At 40.0% G+C, this 27,916-nt stretch overlaps 1 pseudogene across 2 annotated transcripts; it reads left to right on the top strand.

The window, feature by feature from the left end:
* The first annotated feature begins 201 nt into the window (after positions 1-201).
* On the top strand, positions 202-22,280 carry LOC149255286 (uncharacterized; annotated as a pseudogene). Of its 2 annotated transcripts, none has more exons than XR_016267220.1 (2): positions 202-1,125; positions 22,264-22,280. The product of XR_016267220.1 is annotated as an uncharacterized LOC149255286, transcript variant X2 (transcript). The 2 variants fall into 2 exon arrangements; XR_016267219.1 differs by lacking the exon at positions 22,264-22,280 and adding an exon at positions 21,896-22,247.
* The last annotated feature ends 5,636 nt before the right edge of the window (positions 22,281-27,916 follow it).

The following is a 27,916-nucleotide window of genomic DNA, read 5'->3' as shown; positions in this document are numbered from 1 at the left end:
TGAGCCCTGACGATGAATCATACTTGTTGGTTTGAAACACGTCGACAAATGTATTACCATATGATTTAAACTGAAATTTAAAACTAATTAAATATATTTATAATATTTTAATTAATTATTATTATTTAAATATTACGTTCTTTTTACTTTTTATTTATATATATAATTATTATTATTATTGTTTTTTATCGAGAAGTTTTAAACAGATCGAAGGTTGAAAAAAGTAGAACGAGGATTGTGTTTTCTGGGTCTGAAAAGCGTACGTTTTCGATGGGGTTCTGAGTAAAAGAAATTCGTATTACTCAGGAACTCCTATTCTTTTTCATTTGTTTTCCTCGTTGAGAGCCGCTGGTCTGCCAGTCTCGCCTCGATGAGAATGAAAGTGAACAAAACATGTTTTCAAGCGATCTCTGGAGCTTGGAATGGCTCACTTGCCGAACCCTTGAAGAATCAGTTCAATCCCAGGAGGTCATATGGCCTGATCCCCATGGTGATAGAGCACACTTCAAGAGGCGAGAGAGCATATGACATATTCTCCAGACTTCTCAAGGAGAGGATCATATGCATAAATGGGCCCATAGCAGATGACACAGCCTCAGTGGTTGTGGCGCAGCTCCTCTTTCTCGAGTCCGAGAATCCCCAGAAGCCCATCAACATGTACATCAACTCCCCAGGTGGGGTGGTCACTGCAGGTCTTGCAATCTATGATACCATGCAGTACATAAAGTCCCCTGTGACCACACTGTGCATAGGCCAGGCTGCCTCCATGGGCTCCCTCCTGTTGGCTGCAGGGTCACATGGGGAGAGAAGGGCCCTCCCCAATGCAAGGGTCATGATCCATCAGCCCTCGGGTGGGGCTAGTGGACAAGCATCTGATATTGCAATTCATGCCAAGGAGATATTAAAGACCAGGGAGAGGCTTAATGGGCTTTATGCAAAGCACACAAAGCAGAAGATTGAGAAGATTGAGCAGTTTATGGATAGGGACACGTTCATGTCACCTGATGAGGCCAAGGAGTTTGGGCTTATAGATGAAGTCATTGAGCACAGACCCATTTCATTAGTCACTGATGTTGTTACTGATGATAAGAAGAACAACAAAGAAGGGTCCAGTTAGGGTTTGAGGTAGGGTTTAACAGCTTTTACTACAATTTTTGAACCCTATGTTGGGTTTAGGTTGAATTAAATGCAAATTTTTGTTTTATGATGTGAAGTTATTTGAGTTAAAATTGATTAGAATGCAGTTTATGACCTAATTCATCTGTTTTGGTCCTAAAAAGTTACATGGACTGGAATCCATAACAATGGATTTCTTGTTGATTTGAGTTCTCTAATTTATCATTCATTCAGGTGAGCATAAAATGACGACCTCTGTTTCTTTTTTAGCATTATTGGATTTATTCTTTATTTATAAATTGTAGTGCCCCTGGAGTATGCCCATACAATCAGATGTTCATTTGGCCGGCAAATGGTTGGAACCTTGCCTTGCTGGGGTTTCTCAACCCTCCCGAATGCAAACCAGTTCCGGAAATTTATAGTCATACTACAGAAAATTCTTAGAAAGACAATATGTTGGAAAATAGCAGCAGCCCAAATAGAAATATATTATTTGGGGAAAAATTAGTAGTTGCCAGGATACCCAAGTTATCAGTCTTTTTGAGTCTAACACTTGGCTCCTTTTTTGGAGAAACCATAGCTCATTTCCTTCCTCAGTTGATCGCTATCTCCTTTGTTACTGTTATGGAAAATAATTCACTTCCCAATTTGGCGAGATTGCCTGCCCATGCAAAAGCGTCAACTCTCTCTTAAACCCACCTCTCATGCATAACTAGCTATTGACTATTGACGAGCATTACTTACAGCCAAGCATGCATTACTGCATATTGAGATATTGAGGCAAACCTCCATCGCAGTTCATGCCTATCGTTACTTCTAGAAGGTAGACTTTATGTTCCTGCATCAGATTTTCTCCAAATAAAAAATATTTGGATCTCATTGTTCAAAAAACTAGGATTTCAAAATTGCTCTAATTTCTGGTTTATATGAGATTTCCTTCCCATTGCTCGGTAAGATCATTTGTCTAGTCTTCCTCTTTTTGCAAGGTTATCATCCTTGTTTCTTGGTCACATCTTCCATATGTTTGCAGAGCTAAGCAATGTTCATCATACGTGAGATATCCAATTCTTTAGGTGAGTTAGAGTAGGTTGCTCTACCTCCACCTTCTATATTATCTTGCATGATCCAAACTTCTTCATGTGAAGTTTAAAAGTTTCTTTGGGAAAATTAATTTCCAGGAGCTGAAACAATACTATGTCACCTTTGTTGTCCTCTTTTAAGCTTGTGAGCACCCACGTAGGTATTTTACCCTTTCTTGTTTTGCTTTATTTTGTCTTGTACCTTCTGAAAAAAAATTAGACAGAAATTCTCTATATTACTTGAGTTGCTTTGCCCTTTGGGAATGCTGTATGTTTTGTCACTCAAGGACTATTATTACCATAAATATCTCAAGACAAGTAAAACTTGCATTGGAATTTACCTAGTTTCCACTGTAAATATACTTGCGGTAACCTCCAGTCCTGTTGCCTTGGCTTCTAGACCAGGATATGGATATCGAACTGGATATGGATATGGGGACAGATACATATCTGCCAATTTTTAAGAAAATTTTGGAAATGATTCATCTGAACCCAACATGCAACACACATAACACACATATTAAAGTATGGTGATAATTCGAAGTCAAGTTCCAGAGAGAAATAGATTTAGTAGTCAATATGGTCCTACCTAACTTGAAAGTGGATTTTCATGCGTGGGCCTTTAGGCACTTTCACATGGTCTTGAGTATTATCGCTTGTAAAGTTGTAAAATGATTGTTGAAACAATGGTCAAATAGATAGACAATTGCCTAATATCTTTTTGTTGCCACATCAATTTTTTCCGAACACTGAGAACCAAAACGAGTTTGATAGATTTCTTCAAACATGGGATTTTTTTTTATAAGTAAGTTTTTGCTACCGGCAAAATATATGGTGTTACAGTTATAGACAGCAAATGAAATTAATCTCATATAGCTTTTCTTGCTTTTCTATATCTTTTTTGGCCAGTGCTTAAACAAAGAGATTGTAGCCATCAATCTTCATTTTTGTATTTTTTGGTATCCTATTCTACGTGAATTCGAAAATGGTGGCTTTTAAGTTTTAACCAACAAGGAAGTAAATTTCAGGTTTTCCAGCCAAAAAATTAGTGTTCTTACACAAATAGTTAATTGTTTCAAGATGTTGCTTGATATGTTGGCCCTTGTTCTGTCTATGTCGTGATAGAGTTTGTACCTTTATAAGTGTTCTCGTCCTGGGTACACTTGTCAGTGTAACAGGTTTGTACAACAGCAGGTCTGTACAGCAGTTTCCCTGGGCTCTTGGTCCAGCAGAGTGGGAAAGAGATGCAGTTAGGTAGGGGAATAGAGGGCACATGCATGCTCATTTTGCCACCTTCAGTTTGCTGTTGTTCTAGATTTAGAAAATTCTAGTTCAGCAGCCAGCTCAGTTCTCTATTTCAGTTCTGTTCTCTTTTTGAGTTGTTTTTCTATTTTTATGATTTACTTTTCTAGTTTTAGGAAAAGAGCACTAGATAGGTTCTAGAGAGATAGGGTGCTGATCCAAACGATAGGGTTCGACAATGATTGGGTTCAGTTTGAGTTCGAATTTTTTATGAGGTTTGCTATTAGGTTCGTCTATATATATAAACATATATTAATTTAAAATGAATTATAGGATAAAATAAACATCAATAAACATAAAATATGCTATCACAAACTTGGAAACTGCAAGGATAAAATACAAGCTTGAGTTGTGACATGAAGTTATGAGTTTTGATCTATGGACTTGGTCATTGGCTATGAGGTTTGATGAGGTTCGTCGAACCTCAAAATTTTTTGAGGTTCGCCAAAATTCGAACTTCAAGGTTTTTTGAGGTTCGCCAAAATTTGAACCTCAAGGTTTTTTGAGGTTCGCCAAAATTCGAACCTCAAGGTTTTTTGAGGTTCGCCAAAATTCGAACCTCAAGGTTAAAGTTCGACGAACCTTGTGACATAGTGTGCAGCCTACTCCAAGTCCAGTTTAGGCACAGTTCTCTAGGAGGCCAGTGCATGTATATATGCATGCAGGTTGGGCATTCTAACCTAGGTGCTGAGAGTTAGGTTAGTTTTCGTGTACAAACCTTATCCTCCTTCTATAAAGAGGCAGGGTTTCTACTAATATTCATTCAGTTCAGTCGAAAGCAGTGAGTGCTTAGAGTTAGGATCTGAAGTTTCTAGTATTTCCTGTTTTTAGAGAAATAAAGCAGTGTGATATAGTTTGAGTTTTAGATATGTTGTACTTGCTGTTATAATTTTCAGTTTGATGTGTTTCAGTTCCTACTAAAATTCAGATTGCAGTTTTGGTAGTTTTTCATTTTTCTTTACTATGCAGGTTAGGTCAGGTTGCTAGAACTGTTATGGTTTCTGAAAACTTCAACATGGTTTCAGAGGGGTGTATATGAGATTTTCCAGATTCTGTATATGGAGAGACTAGCCATCTTGTGTAGTGAGCTGTCAGAGGATTTTACAGAGTGTAAGCCCAAGTAGCTCTAGGGGTTGAAGCAAAGCTATGCAATTGATTGTCACCTGTGGAATTGAGAAGGGTTGAGAGGGTGTTGATGTCCAGAATCTTCTAGTGATTGGAAGACTGAGATTGATAGGAGCTAGGTGATCTGCACTGAGGGTAAGTTGCAGATCTGATTTCTGTGTTGACTCTGTTTGCTGAGGTTGTTTTTGTAGAATTGCAAAAATGGCCAACCTCAGCATGTGTTAGCATGATTGTTTGGAGGGTGCTTCCAACCTTGTGCCCTAGAAGTGCAGATTGCAAAATCTCCTAGAAGCACCAAACTTATGGCACCTTTTGGAGATGAAGGCCATATTGCCTATAGAGCCCAAAAATTTGGTAGAGTACAACAAGAATGTAGTTAATAATAAATACGAAGTCAGTGTTGTTGAGTTTGGTGAAGGATCCTGTGATCCCTCATATCATTGGGAAGAAGATTGCCAAGGACATGTGTGATGCTTTGGGAACCTTTGTACCAGAGTGTGAATGTATATAGAAAGAAACCTTGGAGAAACAAGCTTACCATTACTTGTGTGTGAGCAATACTGATATGGCAGCAACCTATTTGATGAAACTTGTAGAGTTGAGAGGCTAACTTGTTTCAGTTGGTGTTAAAATCAAAGGTGATGAGCTAGTTTGTATTGCTTTGAATGGATTCAATTCATCATGGCACCACTTTGCCCATATTATCTATGGTTGAGGCAAGTTACCTAACTCCTAAGTATTTTTGGGATGCCTTTATTGGAGAGGAGTTGTGTTAATTTTAGACAACAATGGTATGTTCAATGCTTTAGAGCAATTTTACTTCAATTTCTTTATTAGCCCAGTATCAATATTCAAATTAGCAATCACATCAACATGATAGTAAAATGCAGATAGAACATAAACATAAACAAGTAGAAGACAAGCCAAGACAAGAGGACACAAGATGTGGCACCAGGCAGGGACAAACCCCAATGTGGGGAAACCCTTGATCAAATCTTCTTTTAGTCTTCAATAGTTCAGCAGAGAGAGATAGTACAATTTACAAATCTGATAATTTATAACAACAACAAAAGAGCCCTAACAAGAAAAGTCAATGATGGTCAACAAGGCAGATTTGACCCTTAGCAAATTGGTCAACTTTAGTCAACTTTGGCTTCCAAACAACAAGATAAAACAACCCTCAAAACAGTCAAATTCAGCCTAGTCAAAGTCTGGTCAAACAGCCTACTTGCGATCAGCCCTAGTTGCAGTCAACGCTGGTCAACAATCAACGTTTAGCCTCGATTTTTGTGCCCATAAATGCGGTTTGCCCAAATAGATAGCCCTCACAAAAATGCAGTCAAAGGAGGTCAACGCATGTTGGTCAATGCTTGGTCAAAATGTCTAGAAATTTGGTCTCTTAAAATTCAGTCTCCTGAATTTCGACCACTTGAAATTTTGCTCTCTTGAAATTTCGGCCAACTAAAATTTCGGCCTCCTGAGAGAGAGAGGCCCAGAAATCCGTACCCAATCAATGAGGGGAGAGAGAGAGAAGTGTGAAGATGAGTGTGTCCAAATGAGGCTAAGTCACCTTCTATTTATATGCAACGTTGAGGATGATGAATAGATGTGATTGTTGGGCTTTTGAGCCTACATAAGTTTGTTGGCCGACCTTGATAATTTGACCATAATCAAAATAAATTCATAACTTCATTTGTACATGTCAGAATCGGATGATCGTTAGATTAATCCTACACCTCTCAGAGAGAGGAATCCAAGAAAAATATCAGCTGTCATAAATAAGATGACCCATGTGTAGTTTGGCCCTAGTTGCCAATTTTAACACTCCCTCTCAACTAGGGAGAACTCCATCTGCTAATCCATCTGCCAATCTGTACTATCTCTACCGTCAATGCACTGCTCTGCTCTGCTTTGCTCTACTGAATTATGAAGAAGAAGAAGTGACCGAGAATGTATCATACCATTCTCTACTGACCTAAAGTCAGTCCCAATCAAAGGAGAGTGTGTCATAGTACATACCGTTCTTACTGACCCGAAGTCAGTTCCAATCAAAAGAGAGTGTCTCATACCACTCTTACTGACACGAAGTCAGTTCCAATCAAAAGTGAGTGTCTCATATCACTCTTACTACCCCGAAGTCAGTTGCAATTGATCCCAGATCAATATCGGTCATCCTGGCATAGGGAGACAGTAGTACACGATGCATCCAACGATAGTTCATGGTCCCTATCCTCATTTCCCTACTCATTGGCCAGATGAGAGGTACTTCTCATGAGTCCCAGACTGCATGGGTAGGATGTCTCAGCAGGAGAAGGACGAACCACTCATCCTGCCTACATGTCGCCAAGGGGTATCGCAGGGGAAGGCTGAACCACTCACCTTGTACATGTTAGGATATTCCGACACATAGGATATAGTTAAGTTCAACTTGGTCTAGTATAGAGTTAGGTTAGAGTTAGGTAAAGTGTGTTTCTTTACCGTTGTACATTTTGTAACTTACAATCCGACGGTCACGATATGTAGTGATCCGACGGTTCACTCTCACCTTGGTATTACCGACACTTGATCCGTGGCTTGACACCCGATTGGTCCATGAGTTCTATTTAAAGCGCATGGAGGGTCATTGTTCGGGTAATCCATGCATGAGAGAAGCTTATGTAAATTTTCATTCTTTGATTAATAAATTGCCTGTAGTACCCACGTTGGGACAGGCCGTGGACTGTTTCCCTCCTTGCACTCTGAGGGTTTTAACCACGTCAAAAATACTGGTGTATTGATTTGAGATCTGGTTGTGAGCGGTGTCCTTTTGGTATTCTTTCTGTGGAACTTACCCTGTAAATTCCTACAGTACACAACAAACCACTAGGGGAAGGCTGAACTACTCACCCTATGGTTTCTCATCGCTCCAAGAAGTACCCCAAGCCCCCCCGGAGCTCCTAGAGGTCAATGTCCATCTCATACAGGACCTTCATAAGAGGGTCTCTCCACGACTCCAAGTCGTTCTCGGAAGGCCAAGAACTTGACCTTCCCTAAGGGCTTTGTCAAAATATCGACGACCTGCTCATCAGTGCCAATGTGATGGAGCCTTATTGTTGCTCCTTGTTGTACCATATCCCGGATAAAGTGGTACTTGATATTTATATGCTTGGAGCGATCATGAAACACGAGATTCTTTGATAATCAGCTCCCACTTTGGTTGTCGCAGAGGGTCACGGTGGTATCCAACACATGTCCATACAACTCACTGAAGAGCTTCCTCAACCAGACAACTTCACAAGAGGCCTTACTAGCAGCTATGTATTCGGCCTCGGTGGTGCTCAAGGCAATTGATTTTCTGCTTCCTGCTCATCTAGGATATCAAAGCAGAACCCAAAGAAAAATAGCATCCAGAAGTGCTCTTGCGATCCACCACATTGCCAGCGCAATCAACATCAGAATAGCCATGCAACCTAACATCTCCGGCTGTGTATCTCAGTCCATGACTGATTGTGCCTCGAAGATATCTCAGAAGATTTTTGGCACCAATCCAATGTATATGATGAGGCTCAACCATATATTAGCTCAATGTGTTAGCCGCAAAACATATCTCCGGACGAGAGTTCACCGAGAACATTAGTGCTCCTATGAGTTGATGATACTCAAAAGCATTTCCCAATTCAGGTCCAGCAACACTACCACATAACTTCTTAAAGTTAAGTTCCATTGGAGTAGTCACAGGCTTGCAGTCCACCATCCCAAATCTTTCCAATATCTTCACAACATATTTTCCTTGAGAGAGGAAAATTTCACCTGGCTTTTGCCAGACCTCCAACCCTAGGAAATAGTGCATCGGTCCTAGGTCCTTCATCTCAAATTCAGAAGCCAACTCCCTCTTACATTTGTGAATGAGAGGGTCTGCACTTCCATCAACTCCATGCTTGATTTTGTAGAGCCACTTAGAGGTGACAATCGATTTGTCCTGGGGTCTAGGGACCACATCCCAGACATCATTCTTCATAATTGACTCGTATTCTTCATTCATAGTGTCCTTCCATACTTGATGCTTCACGACTTCTTCAAATGATGAAGGTTCATTTTGAATGATAGTGCTCATGGCAGTCAAATATCCTTGATACCTGCTCAGGTTCTTGCTTTCACGGAAATCCCCCCCTTGGTGCAATGTCTCTCTTGGCATCTTCAAGAGTCTCCCTAAGCCATGAGGGTCTCCTTTTGGAGGAGGAGGGCTCATGAGGAGGAGGATCAATAGGATCCATAGGTTTATCAACATCAGACATCGTTTCGTCTTCTTTTGCACCCTGATTTCTGGTATCAGCTTCTTTGCCCTTCCTTAGGATATGAAGGTTGTTGATCTTCATGAGGGCCATATCCTTGTCGAAGGTGACATAATGACTTATCTCAACTTCCTTTTGACTAGCCACATAAATTCTATATCCCTTAGAATTTTCACTATAGCCCACAAAGATTCCTTTCTTCCCAGATGCACCCAATTTGCTTATTTTCTCTTTTGGCACATGAAAATATACTGGACTTCCAAAAATTCTAAAATGAGAGACATCAGGCTTCTTACCATTGAACATTTCTTTGGGAGTCTTGGAGTCCAATGCTTGATGAGGGCATCGGTTTTGAACATACACGACGGTATTTGCAGCTTCAGCCCATAGGAACTTCAGAAGGCCTTGATCATGAAGCATGGCACGAACTGCTTCTACAATAGAGCGATTCTTCCTTTCAGCCATACCATTTTGCTTAGGAGTGTATGGCATTGTAGTCTCTCTCTTAATGCCAGCTTCTATGCAATAATCTTGGAATTCATTGGATTCGTACTTGGTCCTGTAATCAGTCCTCAATATCTTGATTTCCTTCTCGGATTGGTTTTCAATCAAGGCTTTGAAGTGTCGGAACCAAGTGAACACTTCATCCTTCTTTTCAAGAAGTAGATCCAGGTCTTGCGAGAATAATCATCCGTAAAGGTGAGATAATATAAGTATCCTCCCAAAGAGTTTACGGGCATCATACCAGATATTTCGGAGTGGATCAATTGCAATATATCTGTGGTCTTGCTATTACTTGAGGGGAATGGTCCCCTTGTATATTTTCCTGTGGCACATCCCAAACATACACCTTCATGCTCTATTTTGAACTCGGGCATACCTGTCGCCATCTGTCTCACATCAGGTAGGGCCTTATAATGAAGATGGGCAAACCTTCGGTGCCATAGTTTAGATTGTAGAGATGTGTTGCAAGACCTGGCTCCCAATGGACTTCCTCCAATTTGATACAAAATGTCAACCCTGAACCCAAGAGTAAAAGCATCTTTAAAATTTCTTTTCCAAACACGTACCTTTCCATCGATGAATGCCACCTTGAATCCTTTGTCTTGCATGGCTGAAATGGACACGAGGTTCTTGATTCAATTGAAGGGTAACATTCCCTACTCCCTTCACGGGATAGGTGCAATCGTCTCCAAGGATGATCTCCAAGTTTGTCTCCTTTTCTATAAGATTAGAGAGGACTTCCTTGTATCTGGTTAAGTGCCTTGAGGCACCAATATCAATCAACCAATTTTCCAAAGTGTTCGGAGGAGAGGTAGTTGAGAGGGCCGATATAAGATAATACTCTTTTTGCTTACTGTTAACAACATTTGATTCTTCATACCTAGAGTTCCTTGATTTCTTGGAGGGTCGACTATTTCGTTGAAGTCCCGCATTCCTTTTTCCTTTGCCATTGGACCTGCCATTCCTTTGATCATTGTTGTTTAAATTTCCCCTGGAATGATTGTGATCATCATCATGCGATGTGTCCCTTCTATTTGGACACTTCCTTGCATAGTGGCCAAATTTATTGCAAACAAAGTACCTGCCCTTCCTCCCTTAGATCCAGGTTTTCCATGGAAATGACCTTTAGACCCTGCATTATTTCTCCTTTTGGCATGAGCGGAAAATGCAGTGGGGTTGCTTCTATTAGAAGGCATTTCTTGCTCCACCATTCTTGTTTTTTCTTAATTGCATCTTGACATCAGTTCTTCAAACCTTGGAATTCAATCATTGTTGAGGATGATGGTTCTAAATACATACCACTCAGGTGTGAGTCCTCCAAGGGTGGTGAGAGTAAGTTCCTTGTCAGGAATGACTTCTCTAATCGAGAGTAGATCATTCTTGATCACAGTAATCCTCAAGAAATAGGATTGAATATCCTCGTCCTTTCCCTTCTTAATATCCTTCAATTTATTCTTGAGAAATAGAATTTGATTAGCATTACTAACCTTGAACATGCCGACCAACCTGTCATAGATCTCCTTGGAGGTCTTCAATTCAGAGATGTAGGCTACCAGATGCTTGTTAATGGAATCCCTGATAATCTTCTTTGCTTTGACTTCAGCCTTATTGTACTCGGTCTTCACAGCAACTGGTGCATTTGAAGGAGGTTTAGGGATTTTACCCTACACATAGTCCATCACTTCTTTTTTTTCCAAGGTCAAATCAAGAGACATCTTCCATCCATGATAGTCAGATTTATCATGGAGCTTGTCTTCAACCGGGAAGTAGGATGAGAAACCCATTGAACCTTTTGTCCTTGTCCAATAGTCTTTGGTGATTGCTCTTTCACTCTTGCTTGGGCTTTGTCTTCACCTCAACTCTGATATGATGTTAATTTTAGACAACAATGGTATGTTCTATGCTTTAGAGAAATTTTACTTCAATTTCTTTATTAGCCCAGTATCAATATTCAGATTAGCAATCACATCAACATTATGGTAAAATGCAAATAGAACATAAACATAAACAGTAGAAGACAAGCCAAGACAAGAGGACACAAGATGTGGCACCAGCCAGGGACAAACCCCAATGTGGGGAACCCTTGACCAAATCTTCCTTTAGTCTTCAATAGTTTAGTAGAGAGAGATAATACAATTTACAAATCTGATAATTTATAACAACAACAAAAGAGCCCTAATAGAAAAGTCAACATTGGTCAACAGGGCAGATTTGACCCTCAACAAATCGGTCAACTTCAGTCAACTTCGGCCTCCAAACAAAAAGATAAAACAACCCTCAAAACAGTCAAATTCAACCTAGTCAAAGTCTGGTCAAAGAACCCACCTGCGGTCAGCCCTAGCTACAGTCAACAATCAATGTTTAGCCTCGATTTTTGTGCCCAGAAATGCGGCCTGCCCAAACAGAGATAGCCCTCACAAAAATGTAGTCAAAGGAGGTCAACGCATGCTGGTTAATGCTTGGTCAAATTGTCCAGAAATTTAGCCTCCTAAAATTTGGCCCCTTGAAATTTCGGCCTCCTGAGATTTCGCTCTCCTGAAATTTTGCTCTCCTGAAATTTCGAACATGTGGAGAGAGAGAGGCCCAGAAATTCGTACCTAATCAATGAGGAGAGAGAGAGAAGTGTGAAGATGAGTGTGTCCAAATGAGCCTAAGTCACCTTCTATTTATATGCAATGTTGAGGATGACTAGACGTGACTGTTGGGCTTCTGAGCCTACATAAGTTCGCTGGCCGACCTTGACAATTTGACCATAATCAAAATAAATTCATCACTTCATTTGTATATGTCAAAATCGGATGATTTTTAGATCAATCCTACACCTCTGGGAGAGAGGAATCCAAGAAAAATATCAGCTGACATAAATAAGATGACCCATGTGGAGTTTGCCCCTAGTTGCCAATTTTAACAAGTTGAGACTACAATAAGTCACAAATAGTTTTGAGGATAAGTGCTAGACCTAGACCTCATTGAGAAGATGAGGAGAGGAGGAAAGAAAGGAGGTTGGAGATGAATGAGGAAAATAAGGAGGAAGAATAGTATTAAGCGAAGAAAAACTTGAGTCATATCAAGTGCTTCAAGTGTGACTAGTGTTATTAGAACTAAACTATTGATTAAATTGGTAGACCCCCCAAACTGGCATTTGGTTAGCGCCGGATCAGAACTGGTAAAAAAACTGGACTAAAAAACCTGTCAACTAAAAACACATAAAATATTCAAATTTTAAGGAAAAGCATATATATTCATGTGCATCCATATGAATCCAAAGAATTTATACACAAATAAGTAAAAGTTCTCATTTAGATAGCATGTACGGGTGCACATAACCAAAATAGCACCAAGTGGAATTTGTCTCTAAACCGAAAATACATCAACAAATAGGCTCTATATGGCCTCCAGCAATAAAAAAAAAACTATGCTACAACAAATACCTATGTATCATCAAAATCATTGCGTATATTAGTATTTACCATTAGTTTTTTCAAGAGAGATAGGGCACTAAGCCCAAGGAGAGGGTGAAGGTGATTTGTGCGTGTAGCCTACTCTAGTCTAGGCACAATTCTCTAATAGGCTAGAGCATGTATGTATGCATGGAGGCTAAGAAATCTAACTTGGGTACCTAGGGTTAATTTATTTTTGGTGTCCAACCCTAGACAACTCTTTTTTAAAGAGAGGCAAGGTCTCTGTTGTACTCTTTCAGTTCAATAGAGACTAGTTACTAATAGAGTTATGATTTGAAACTTCTAGCATTTCTTGTTTTTTCAGAGTAATAGAATAATGTTCTGATTTGAGTTTCAAATTGTACTTGTTATAATTTTATGTTTAATATGTTCAAATTCCTAGTCAAAATCGGATTGCATTTTTGATATTTCTTCTAGTGTTTTGTTGATCTTAAGTAGGCAGGTTAGGTCAAATTGCTAGAACTAATGCCTTCTGATGTGCATTTCAACATCTTGCTCATCTCTATTGTTTTCTTGATCATGGACCTCAAACACTTTGTATGACTCATACATGTTCTTTGTTTGGGCCCTAATTATTGTAAAATTAAATCCAACTTTATATTCTAAGCCTCTAGCTACTAATTGTTGTATGGTATTTTTGCCCTTGGGCATGGTCTTATGAATTCTCAGTGGATCCATATGTGTATTCGCTCTAGAGACTATGTTGACTTGGTCCTAGATGTTCACATGTCTTCTTGTGCATTCATTGTTCGTGTCAATGTTCCAATGTTGACATGGCCTTTAAGAACTATGTACATAGTGGACATTTATGATAGTTAGCATTGTAATGGTTATGGGATGTTGTTGTCATTGATTATGAGGTAGCCATGTGTCTTAATGGGCTTTAATGAGCTGAACTAGGGATTGCGCATGAGGTTGCCCTATTTACTCGGTGATGCTTGATTGACAATGAGTTAATCATTAATCATTTGTCTTTGATCACTGGTGAGCGAGTTGGTTGTTATTGAGAACAATTAATATTAGTTTGGTTTCAATATCATTAAATATTTTTGAAATTTAGCTCTTATTTGTTATTTTTGTTTTTCTTCATTTGTGTATGTTACATAAGACAATTAGTTATGACTATTGGTCTTTTATGTGTGAGCTACTTAGCTATCCATCCACGTTGTCATGCTTGTGTTGTTCTGGTTAGTGTCTATGATGAAGGAATTGTGCCAAAGTTGTGATAAATTCCAATTTGACCAAGTTGTTTTCATGCATGATTGAGTTACATTATTGGAATTGTGTGAGAAGGAAATACTAGTGCATTTGGGACATGTTGCTGCAAAATCTAACAAGCCTTGGAGAGGGGTACCCTAGAAGGCTATCACTAGACTAAGTGACAACAATGGGGTAATGGCCCACTATCACCACAACCAAAACCCACTGCTCTTTATGGATTTTCACCAATGGGAGGAGTCTTGGTATGTTTTTAGGTCACCTAATGGGTATTGTCATCTAAAAGGTGGAAGGTGACAAAGAGGTCTCCAAGGGAAAGACATAATTTGGACACAAGGCTCCAAGAGGAGGCAATTTGCTTTCCTTGAAAGGGACCAAATTAGGGCAACACAAAACCTAGGGTTTGATTGATAGGTTGAGAGTTGGAATGATCAAAGGTCTAGGTGCAAAGAAAGGGTTTCCCACAATGTATTCCAACAAGGTTATGGCACATGAAACCCTCAAGAAGCCCCCAAGTTGAAGTTATAACCAAACTAGGGTTTACCCTAGGGCAAACAACTAGGGCAAGAGAAATTATGGATGAAATTGGAATGATTTCCCACCAAAGGGAAACAATTTTATGGCAACCATTTAAGTCTCGATGTTTAGACTTTCCAAGACCCAATATTCTTACTCGTCAATTTGCACTAGGCCTTAGCTAGCTGCATTGCCTTGAGAGGGCTGAATTACGTAAGAGAGAGAAAAGAGTAAAATTTATGGATGATGATTGACTTGATCACCAACAGTGGATGGCTAATGCTTAATCCTTGGGTGGATGGAGTCTATGTATGTTTAAGGTTAGCCAATCCTTGCAAGGGAGTAAGGATATTTTGATGTGCTAGCATCAACCCTAGCTATTATCTTTGTGGGGGATCAAAGGCACTTGGGAGAGCTACAACATGGGTTGCCAAGGGGAACATCATTCACATGATATATAATGAGTATTGCACGCAACAATGATATTTGGCTTTTATATAACTGATTTTCAACAAATTATGGCACAATAGAAAAACCTTAGATTACCAATATATTCCATACATTAGACATAAAGAAAAAACTTATCAAATAGAAGGTTCACTTACAAGATAACATGCATGAAAAATCCATAATTGATCCAAGATAACTTCTCCAAAGACAAAGATGTAGTTCCAATGCAAAATTCATTCCATATCCACAAGTAAAGAAGGCCAAAATTCTCCTAAGAGAGGTCGAATTCTCCAAGTGATGATGATGATTTACAAATGGTTCTCTCCTTTATTTATATGAGGACAAGACAATTTTAACCTAAAGCCCCTAGATAAAAAGTTAAATCACAACAATGCATTATTGGGTTACAAGCCAACCCACTAGATTTTATAATAAATCAAATGAGAACCCACACATGTGAACTGTGAGGTCTCAAAAGGCTGATGTCATCCAATAAATGGGCTCCATGTGGCATGTGTTGAGGCTTTTGAGTGCCAAGTGTGGTGTAGAAGCCTCTTAAAATCATCATTTGAGTGTTGTCCCTCAAATCTGCATCAATATCCTTTTGTGGTCCCCAAAATCCAATTGGGGTACCAAGAGGTGGTCTCTTGGGTCTCCATTTGCTCAAAATGTCCATCTTTGCTCCAATGTTGAGGGCTTTCTTTGTGATACTAGCCCTCCCATGTCTCAGAAGGCGAGACCATCCTCATATGGGCCCTGATTCAACTGCCATCCCTCATATGGTGCTAGGATGACCTGGGGACATGTTGGGTCCATGTGTATCATCCTGAAAAATCATCAAATGTAGTGCAAAGTGGGCGCAGGAGGTGCTCAGGGGTAGGTATGATGTGCTGTTGCTGCTTAGAGGCCCAAGGCTCTTAACGCTTCACCTGTGGGTGCCAATATACTTCTCTGGGCTTGGGTACCTGTGGGTAAGGTGCCCAGGTCATGTGTTGCCGAACCACCTGACAATTACAACATAAAGTCTAGTGAAAGCAACCAGTCAATCAGGGACAATAATCATTCTTGCATCTAAGTGGGAAATCACATAACCAACTTTTTCCTTGATGCTACTTGTCCTTCCTTAGAGATCCGTGACTCTCTTCTTGGCTTGTTGTTCTCACAAGATGTTGTATCTGAAATGAGAAGGGCTAATGACCTTTTACAGTGATCTTAGGGTGCCCAAGGGGCATGTCTCCTTGGCCGGGCCAATTTGAACAATTGGAGCTGACTTGAGTAGATTAAATTTAAAATTTAATCTTCTTTCTTGGTTGACTTGTGTAGTTGAGGAATACCTCCCGCAACTACCCAAAAAATCAACAAGTAAGAGTCGAGACGTCGTGGGTGGGGGCGGCTACGAATTGAGCCTTATCACAATGGGCTAAACATGTCCCTTGGAATTGAACTTGGGTGGATGGAGAAAAAACTATGCTCCCAACCACTCGAGCTACCAACTCGAGACTTCAAAACTAATCTTTGTCATGTTGTGTTGGAAGAAATCACTAAGGGTATATCACCTAGTGGCACATCAAGAAGTTGGACCCACCACTACAAGTGGGCAACTTGCATTGGAATTCATGTACCATGCGTCGACATTCGTTACACCACCATTGGGATCCATGTACTTGTGTTTATCTACATTGAGGTTGTGTACTTCATTGGGATATGTGTCACTACATTGGGATCCATGATAATGCATCGAGTGATGATGGGGACACCATATCATCATAGTTGACACTAGACCACTCAAAAATGGACCCTTTGCCCAGTTCGACTTCTTATTATCATACATGCATAATTATACCCTCCTTTGACTACATGTGGGAGTTTGTTAAGGTATTTGAGTACTCGTAGGAGGTGATTACATAGGGTCATGGATTGTTATATTGGAGATGACAACAAAATTTGCCACCTTCTTTTGACTGAGGAGTGGCCTACTTGAGGAACCACATGGGCCATCTCACATTGGATTCTTCCTTGGACATCCCAGTCGTGTGGGAGTGATCACAATCTTGGAGGTTGTTATTTCTTGTTTTGTCCACTTCCTTTCCTATGGGGTTGGTTGGAGGGGCACCCTAGGCTTTGGGCCTTTGGTTGACCACTTCACTTTTTTGATGGATGTTGACTACATTTGAGGGAGGCACCCTTAATTTAGCCTCTTTATGCTCACACGTGATCGTTGCTTAAATATTTGACCACATTTTAAGGGGGCACTCATGTATTGGAGGTTTATGAAGGTCTTTTGTGCCCACTTGATGTATTTTTCCCATTGTTTTGAGTTGGGACAATCGTTTTTGCCCATAGTTTGAGCTAAGCACATTTTATTGCACCATGTATTGTGGAGGTTCCCTTCTCATTTTTAATTTTTGGAGACTAAAATGAGAAAACTTGCTTAAAGAGTTATTGTGCATTGATCTTTTTCTAAGTGATTGTTTAGATATTGTTCAAGTGTTAGAGTACTATATTTTTTTTAGTTTTGCTCTAGGACAAAGCTACTACAAGGACAAAGAAGGGCACCTTGCTCCACTTGGAAGGGTAACTAAAGGTGTATAATTTTCTTGCGTTCCCTCTTTGACAATCAAAGAATTGTCTATTGCATTAAGGTAGGATGTCTTAGGGCACTATTACCACTCAATTTAGTAGGGATCCTAGGAGGGGTTCCAAAGGGACTACTACTAAATCAAGTGGTAACAATGGGACAAGGACCCACTATCACCTCAATCGATATCCCCCGCTATTTACGGACTTTCACCGATGGGAGGAGTCCCGGTACAAGGAAATCACTAGAAATGATGAGTCAATGATAGGATAGGTAGTGATTTCTAGAGCCCATTCACTAGAGAGACTCAAATAATAGGGCTTGCTTTAGAAGCAAGGTGAAGGGCTCTCTAAGAAAGGCTCAAGGGAGGCTTAGACCTAGGGATTAGGGGTATTCTCCAAATAGAGGATGTCCTAGACCTAAGACTCTTCTATAAACTAGGTTTCTAAGTGGCCTTGTGAAATAAGGAATGGTAGAGATGTGGGACCACAAAGAAGCCCAAGGGCACCCAAACCAAGACCTAGGGTTTCAGGTGAATCTTCAAACAAAAGATCTAGGTCAAGCAAGGGGAAAGAAGGGATCAATGATAAGTGAACTTCCTTTGAGTTTTCTAGCATAGGAGATCCCTTAGAATGTCTCTAACCTAGAAGAACCTAAATCCAAATGATTTTGGAGCTAGGGCATAGTATATCTCACAAGCTGACTGTGGGATTGATCTCAAATTTGGAGGACATGTGGAGGACACGCCATTGTAGTTCCTTACCCAATCGCTCATCAAACTGATGGCTAGAATGGAATTCGTTGGATGCCCTAGCTAGGCCGTCTAGGGTTAGGGTAGAAAAATTAAGGAAAGGAGAAAATCTAGCGTGATCAACCAAGGACTTGAGGCCAGTGCTTAGCCAATTGTGGAGAATGGAGTCAAAGTGAAGTTGATTTAGGATTTTTGCTCTAGCAAGGAGCCTTCTTGCAACTTCATATGCTCTAGAGGAGCAACTACAAGATAGCAAGAAAGATTTATACTTTAACTTTGTAAACTTGTGGAGTTTCAAGGTGAAAGGTATCAACCCACCCCTAGGAATAGTTCGATCTTCAAGTCAAGATGAAGAACATATACAACGAGCCAAGATTACATGTGTTTATGCATTTCGCGTAAATAATTAGGGCACAAAATTAATCCAAGCATAACATTCCATACATTAGACAATAGCCATACAATTTTTCGCATAAGAAAAGCATTTACATGACAAGAAGATTATATCCATCCATTAGACTTGCAAAAATGAAACTCCAAGGAAAATAACAAATATCCAAACGTCAAAATGCATTGATTGATCTCCAATTCATCCAACAATAACAGGTTCAAATAGCCTAAGTTAGCCTAATGATGCCTCTATAATAAAATAATGTGCAAAATAACAATACTTTTGGTGACAAGCTCACCAAATAGCTCCATAACATGAATAATTAGTCTCTCAAGCAGGTTGAAATGAGAAAAAGGTAGCTACAAGGGCCCGGTTGGAAGGCCAAATGAAGTCCCTCATGTGCCATATTGAATAGGAGAGCTCCAATAATAATGATGAAGGGGGTGGCCCCTTAATCTCCAAGCAAATGACCTGTGGTGCTCCCAAGTGGCTGTGGGGGCACTAAGAACATCCTCATGGGTCTCCAACTGAATCGAACAAGCCTGTGCTCCATTTGTAAGGGCTGGAACAATGATGCAATCCCTCCTTTGTCTCCCTAGGTGAGACAAAACCCCATTTGGGCCCTGGATCAACTGCCAAGTGTGTGGTGCAAGTGTGTAGCCAATGGGCAAGGTGGTCCAGGTGCATCACCATCATTGAACAAGTGGGACACGAGCAAGTAGTGAGTGGTGCTGAGGATCCCATGGCGTGGTTATCTGCTCTTTGTTGTAGTGGAGGCGCATGGCTCTTAACGCTCACCCTATAAATGTTATTAAGACCCTTTGGAGGGCTTGGATCTTGTATAGGGAGACCAAACCCTCGGATGAAGACCCATTTGCAATCATGTATAAGATCCAATGCATCTCCTCGCCTAGCGGTACAACAATTCATTAGTGCAATTGAGCAAATGAGCTTACAAATCATGGAACCAAGTGGACACTTCATAGTGGCATGGCCTTACATAATGGGCTTTAGAATGTACAAGTGTCCCCAAGCTCAAGAAGGAGGTTAAGCAAGGACCCTATTAGGTGGTTTCAACCTCTAAGGGAGTGACAAGTCCATGGTACATCTGTCAAATGGCAGGTGTCATGTGAAATAATGGTGGAACAAAGTGAGGTAGCAAGGGAAGACTCCAAGCCACATGCCATGGTACAGGGGTAGCTATAATGACAGGTTCCCACGAGTGTATAGATGTAGGAGGGAGCAACTGTGGTACATGAGTTACCCCAACCTTTGTTTTTCCACCCTTCTTCATATGCCTTTTTCCTTTTATTGATTTTTCTTTTATAACTGCTCAGGGCTCCAGGGAATGAGAGCATGATGTGAATGATATAGCAGTGGATACCCCCTTAGGGTAGGGTAGTTCATCGCCCACCAGGGGTTGGGACAATCATGGTTTCCTTAATGATGCATGGGACTCATATTGGGGACCTAGGAATGAGGGCGATGGCCATGATAAGGGGTAGAACTCATGTTTGGCTGTTGCCAATGTGCTAAATTTTTATGTCCCAACCATCTTTTGCATTTTATGGTGCATTTCTTGTTGTAAGTGGCCAAATTATGCTTTTAACTTTCTTTTTAGCTACATCAACCTCTGGGGCATCATTCCAGGCTCGACCCAAAGTGTGGATAAGGGGAGGGGGAGGCTAACTCCTTGTGGACCCAATGGACAAATGTGGACTCAGATGGGAAATATGTGAAAAAGGGCTGTGGTATTAGGAAGCGAGAGCACACAACCAGAATCAGGGTTTCCCATGTAATGCCACTCCTAAAGCTAGTAGCCAATAGAGGAGACCCCATAGGACTAGGATACAAGGTTAACCACCAATTTGGACAAGGGGATAAGAGTATAGACTAGGCCCATTCTTTCCGCCAAATCCCTCCGCTAATCCATGTCTAGAAGTGTCCATGATAAGTAAGCAATGATATCTAATTACATAATGAAAGCCATACCTTCATGGTTGTAAAGCCCACCTTCAAACATACGATCATGACATATGGGTGAGGGTTCATAATGGCTGGCTCAGGTGGGGGAGATAATGGCACATCGAGCTATCTGGTGTCTGCAAAGGGCTACTAGCTGCCAGTTAATATGCTATGGGTGTCACCAACAGGTGTTGGGTAATATGCACTTTTGTCTTACCTTGGCCAACCTTCGAGATCACCTTGCTAGTACTTGGAGAGGATTCCTAGGGGACCTATCACCCCATCCATCCCTGAAGAAAACTTAGTGGACCTAGCCAATGCCTTGGAGGTATTCCTCCTTGGTGCCCTCAACATTGCCTCATTCTAAAATCTAAGCTTCATCTAGAACTTGTGTGGTGACTCCATAGCCCTCTTAATGCACTGGTCTATCATCTTCTTCAACCAAAAAGTGAAAAAGGTTTTTAATCCTTTCCCTTTATTTTGTTTATTTTTGCAACCTAGGGTTTCTACTTGTTTAGTCGCTTAATTTAGGTTGTTTGATTTATCTTTATTCCCATTGTTATAGCTTATTTATGCTTGGGTCTCTTATATGCTGATTGAGTTTTCAAGATTTATCTTTACATTGGCATAATCTAGGGTATAGATCATTGTTTTCATTCACTATTTGTTGAATTTAACTCAGTGGCTATCAAACTAGCTATCAAACTCAAGCGCTTAATGTCATATATCCAATGGGTTCAAACTTTATAATGCTTGGAAACACATATTAAATGTTAAATTTGCTCTTCTTCATGATTTATATGTTTGAGGGGTAAACTGATGCCAAATCAAGGCAAACAGCTTGATTAAAGAGTTGGTATCGTTGCAGCTTAACGTTCAGGGTTAAAAGCTTATGTTTTTCAGATTTAAGTTTGCTGATGATGAATATTGCAGTTCAAATGACACATCAACTTATTTTCTATTCATCCTAACTCTTAAATGCATGGGATTCCTTCCTTTCATGTTGCTTTCATGATGCTAATGACAAGGGTTTAAATAGGTCTGCTTAAGATTAAATTGGGAGTCGGGACTCATTATTGCATTTATATTGCAACATTTTTATTCATTTGCTATTCTAGAATATGTCCTAAGTGAAATGATGCAATAAGTGATGTCGCACTTGTTACAGGTCTGCCGTGAATCTTTAATGCTGGCCTCGTCACAGAATTAATGGTCTTTTATCAAAATCTGAATGGCACATTTAATAACAATTCACATCTAATCCTTGGACGTTTTGTAAATCTGTGGTAGCATCATCTCTTTGAATGGTGTCTTTCAATGGTTAATGTGACACTGTTTGCAGAGCCATTTTAATGCTCTCAATTACCACTTGGTAATCGTGGAATACAAGCACGAAAAGCTATGGCTATAAAACTTGGCACCTTACTTGACTCATTTCTAAATATAAAGTTTGATTGGTAAATGTTTGCATTGAGAACATTGGTAACTTTCATTAGTCGTTATGTGATAATGGTTCCTCATTTCTGAGCTTCATAGATAACATAAATCATATCTTGGACCATATTTCATACATCTTGGTGGCACGGTATGACTGCTATAACACAACAATATACGAGATTGAAATGCTGGTGTATATCTTTGGTTTCAGAGCATCTTGGGCACATAATTGTCACCTTAAATCTGTAGTGACATCTCCATATTGTTCATCACTCTCCATGTCCTGGTTCTATGCTCAAGTATTGTGACGTATGATATTGATGGATGCCTTGAAAATGTATCACAACTTATGGTATTTGGAATATCATTAGACATCATAGTTGCTTGTTCCTAAGTTCCACTGCCCTAAAACAAAATAAGACGCTGGGTACACATGTTGGTTTCATGATCTTGTCTGCACATTTGACTGGTGATATTTCTTGCCATTTATTTATTCTGATCTAGACAAGGGGTCACCCTTTACTTGACTTCATAATGATGACGCATAATAAAATGTGAATCCTTACGACAATACAATCATTGTGATTAATTCCGTTTGAGTTTCATGGTGCAAATTGAACACTTGTAAATGGTTTATGGGGCAAGAATTACTTTCCCTTTTCCGAGCATTCATATTTGAATAAACATTGTTGTTTAAGTTGGACATATCTTGTGCTTGCCCATAGTAACTTGACATTCTATTCACGCTTAAAGCTTGCTTTACATCCTCTAGAGTGGATAGTGTCATTGATGAAGTCTTTTCTCAAGCCAAGTTACAAGAGCCTCCCTTCTTTACTACATGGCCTTGCTCAGCTTGACTTCTAGGAGGACCCTCCTTACGTTAGAAAGCCCCTTCCTTAGCCTTAAAGTGAGAGGCAAGGCCGCCGAGGTGATAGTGGGTGGCTTGCTTGAGAGTTGCCTCTTTGCTCTCCCATTAGGTTTAGGACTTTTCCCCTTAGGTGAGAGTTTGAGTCGCAACAGAAATGATTGCCATATTGATTCTCTACATTGCTTGTAAATCTACACTATATGGTTCGGTTGTAGTTCATTTTTCAGTGCAATTTTAACTTATTCTTGTGGAAAAATGTTTATCCACTCATTTCATGAAGGGTACAAAACTCAAGAAAAACATTGAACCCTTAGAAAAGTGTCGCACAATCATCATTTAGATGGTCAATAATAAGGAATCAACCTACAATAAACATAAATAATGCTACCCACTTGAAATTTTGAATTTTGTACATAATACTAAGAAATCTTATTGTGGAAATTTTCTGTTACAAGCAAATGCCAATAAATTGACACACCAAGAGCAAATGCTCTGATACAAGTTTATATGGGTTTCAAAGGCATAAATCCTTCGATCACAAACATATCTTAGAGTGATTTCAACAGAAAAATAATATTTTGGACAATGCACCACAACGAGATCAAGTGGAAACCCAACATGTCAAAATGGGGAAGTGGAGTACATTATACAGACACAAGAAATGAGACAAAATATATGAAAAGTGATGCTTATGTTGATGTTTGTAGTTCAGGCAGTTACTTCTGCGCACTTCTAAGTGTCTAGACACATGGAAGTTACCTAATTACCCATTACCCCTAGCAATTACTTTAAATATTAAAGTAATTTGTTTTTAAGAGAAAAGTGAGTTTAATTTAATGAAATGCGAAGGTTATTTGCATTAGTGAATTACATGAATCTCAACCTTTGATCTTAAGTGAGGTTGAGATTTAATCTCAATCTTCAATTACTTTGAAGATTATGGTTGTGAATTTGGTCAACAATTCAACTTATAAAAGGAAGTTTAGGCCAAGGGAGAAGACACATTTGTGAGCATATGACACAGCAAAATAGTGAGGTCTTAGTGATTGGGTGGAGAAGGACATTCACTCAAGTGTGCAACAGCCAAAGGAAAAAAAACAAAGAGCAACAAGAGAGAGAAATGTTCAGCAAGTGATTTGCTGCAGAGAGGGTGCATATGTGAGCTGTAGATCCATCTGAGGAGGTCATACAGCATGGTCAATGGCAATAATTCGCTTGGGCATGTCTGCAGCAACAGGAAACACATGGTGCAGACCACAGGTGCACGACAGGGAGACTGTATAATCTCATACAGACTCATACATGCATGGGAAAGCAGAGAAAACAGCTCAGAAATTCCCACGTGTGTGCGGGCAGGTAGAGAAAACCACTCAGAAATTCCCACACGTGTGGGTAGGATATAACAACGGGTGGGTATGTAGAAAGCAGGCTTGGACAATGTGCCATATAGCTGTAGGATTGAGGGTTAAACATATTTTTTTAGCTGGAAGTTTCTAGGTTCTGCTGTGTGATTTTTTCTTGGCCATATATTTTCTCTATTGTGAAGGCCTTTCTTTGTTGAAGAATTTTATTTATGAAACAACAAATTTTAAAGGCAAGTTTTTGTGTATGTTTGTCCATGAAATTGGCTGTTTTGCTTAGGCTGAAAATTAATTTTATTTACCAGTTGAAATCCCAGTAGTACATTTTGTTTAGGAAGCTGAAAAATTAATTAAAATCAGCAAGGATATTTGCTAGGAAATAATTTGCCATTTACTAGGTTAGAAAATTAACTTGTATTAGAGAATCTAAGAAAAGGAGGCCGACTTCCTAGTTTGCATAGTAGAAAACCAATAGTACAATCTTGTGATTATCAAAAGGAATTAACATACGACCATTTATTTGTTTAGATCAAGAAATGCTAGCCACTATTCTTAGGTTTGAACACAGGTTGGATGCGGTTAACTTCCTACCTTGGTAGGAAAGGGTTACCTTGTTGCTTAAAGAGAATGACCTTTGGGATATTGTTGATAAGGAGATTCAGCCACCAAGAGATCCAACATTGTTGGCTTCCCATGAAAAGGACATTAAAGCTCATCGTGTCATTATGGATGGCGTGAAGGATCACTTGATCTCTCACTTGGTAGAGAAGAAGACAGTCAAGGGAATGTTCAGGGCTCTTGTGGATTTATTCCAGAGCGGTAATATGAACAGGGAGATGATCCTAAAGAACAAGTTAAGATTCATCCAGATGTCAAGATTGGTTAATGTGACCTGTTACCCACTAAAAAGTGGGTAACCCTAGAGGAAGATAATTTTCTCCTACTTTGGATAGCCAAGTAGCTAACAACTCTACATTTTCTCAATATATGATGATATGCCACATTCCTCTACCATTTGAACTGGTCAGACACTGAAGCCATCCAACATTCCTCTTGAAGGAAGTGGGTCACCACTTGGCAGGCACTTTAACCATTTTGCAATCATGTGTTTTCACTTAGATTTTTTGGGCATTCGAACATGGATAAAGGGGTGAATGGATGATTGACCAATCTTGACTATAAACTTGTTCTCTCACCTTGTCAGGGGGGTTAGTTTTTGACCCTAGTCTAGTGGGACTAACTAGTGGGACTTTTTTGACCCTAGTAAGAAGGGAACTACTTGGGAAACTTGGATTGATGTAGCGTGTCCATAACCCTTCCATACTTACCACTCTTCACCATTCCCCTGATTTCATGTCCATCCTTCGAGTTTGTTGTCATTGTTCATTTGTGTTGACACCCTCATATCCTCATCATTGAGTCTTGACTATAAACTTTGCCCTCGAGGTTGATGCAGTTACAAGAAAGGTAAAAACATAAAATGGCCATCCTGAAAGAGAAAGAAGAGTTAAACTGCAAAAGGTGGTCAGAACATTAATTAGTGGATGGGTAAAAGCCTAGCATGAGCTCTACCCCCCTTCATTAGCCATCATTTGGTTTCTAGGCACTCGATGCTCCATCACATAAATAAAGGAACCTTTGCATGTCCCAACCATGGTGAGCGAGAAGCTGACTCATCATTAAGGGATAAATCAATGCTATATCATGAACAACAAGTTTGGACACCAAAGTTATGCTCCTTATCAGAACATTATAAAAAATAAATAAAAGGCTCATCAAAGGGGTGGAAAAAGTATACCTCGAAAAGGGGTAACTCATACCTCCTTGATTGCTTCCTCCATACATCTACACGCTTATGATGATGGCCCTCTATCAGCTAGTCCCATGACCATGGCACCTTGCCATAAAGCATTTCCCTTGTGTTGCCACATTATCACAAACACCTATGAATTGAAGGGTTGACCTAGGACATGCCACTTCCCCTTGGGGGTTGGAAGCACCTAATAGGGTTGACTTAGGACATGTCACCTCCTCTTAGGGGCTGGAAGCACCTAATAGGGTTGACCTAGGACACGTGACCTCCTCTTAGGGGTTGGAAGCACCTAATAGCGTTGACCATCTAGCCATCCCTAATAAGGTAGGGAACACTTACGGGACTTATTCTAGTTAGATATTTGAAGGTGATCCTATTTTCAAGTATTATTATGCCCATAACAATTAAGTATGGTCCACCATGATGCATATATGGTCATTGTCCTTAATGATTGGTAGCTTACACTTCATTTTGAGATGGTTTTTACGGGTGATCTTTTACATAATAGCAGAGGCCTTGAGGGCATGCTCCGTGCCTCCACTGCACATGATGCCCAGGCCGTACAACACATTTACAAAGAGCAATGATGACCTTGTAGATGCAACGTTGCCCCTCCAAAGCAGAGCGTTGGGCACTTTGACTACTCTTACAGACGATTGACACTTCAGAGCACCCCTAGATACCAAAATGCTAAGATCCTCTTGCTTGGTGTTGGAGATTCTTGATGATGTACCCAGTGGACATAGCATGCCCCTAGGCTGTCCTTGACATTGTTTGATGGGCATGGCTTGATTTGAAGTCTAAATGATGATGGTCATCCCCAGGATGAGAAGGGAAGGCTTGCACTACCAGTTGAAGCCCGGATGCTAGAAAGAGATTGTGCCATGTCATACTTCTAGTTGTTTTGAAGATGACGCAGGGCACCTAGAACATGGTTTTGAAACTTGGAGGCATTTTGAGGCATGTTTTGAGGACTTCCCCTCAAGGATGGAGTTGATTATGATGATGTGACATTTCCCTAGCCCATTTAATGCACTTTCATAGCATTTCTTGCCCAAAAGGGCATGATGTCATGCTTATGGAGAGTTTCTACTCACATATGTGGGATTTTGTATTTTGTAACCCACTATCTTGGTCCATACTCAAAATTAAACTTGTCATAGGGCTTTTAGGCTAATATTGTGTTTTAAAATGATAAGACAAACCTCATATAATTTGAGGAACTTTCCATTCATCATCACATAGATTTTGGCCTCTTCTTGGGAGCTTGACTTAGCCATTGTCTAACTTGATATTGTGGAGATGTAATTTTTATGTTTCTCTTGCCATTGGAGATTTGCTTATTTCTTGAAGGTGTCTTTTTGCAAAAAGCCTTCTTTCAATCCAAAAAGACACCTTCAAGAAGTCAACAACACCTCCCATTAAGTCAACAACACCTCCCATTAGTTTTGTTAGGAGACCTTGATGGTTTGACCAAACATAGAGGGATGCTCTAGAGCATGTTGAGGCTCCTAGGAGCACATTTAAGGTCAGTAGACTGCAAAAGAAATTTCCAAACTACGTGGCACTTATGAGTCACCATTATTGATTCTGAGCGTTCTAGTTTTCAGGAGGCAGCAAACCAACATATTTGGAGGGATGCCATGATGGAGGAGTATACCTACTTTACAATGAATGATGTATGTGATAGAGTTGAGACTGGGAGGCAAG

This window comes from Pinus tabuliformis, chromosome 7 (assembly GCF_031772625.1).
Source record: "Pinus tabuliformis cultivar Carrire ecotype Pingquan chromosome 7, CPIR1, whole genome shotgun sequence".
Lineage (NCBI taxonomy): Eukaryota > Viridiplantae > Streptophyta > Pinopsida > Pinales > Pinaceae > Pinus > Pinus tabuliformis.
The sequence above is the reverse complement of the archived record's forward strand: the minus strand, read 5'-3'. Positions and strand labels throughout refer to the sequence as shown.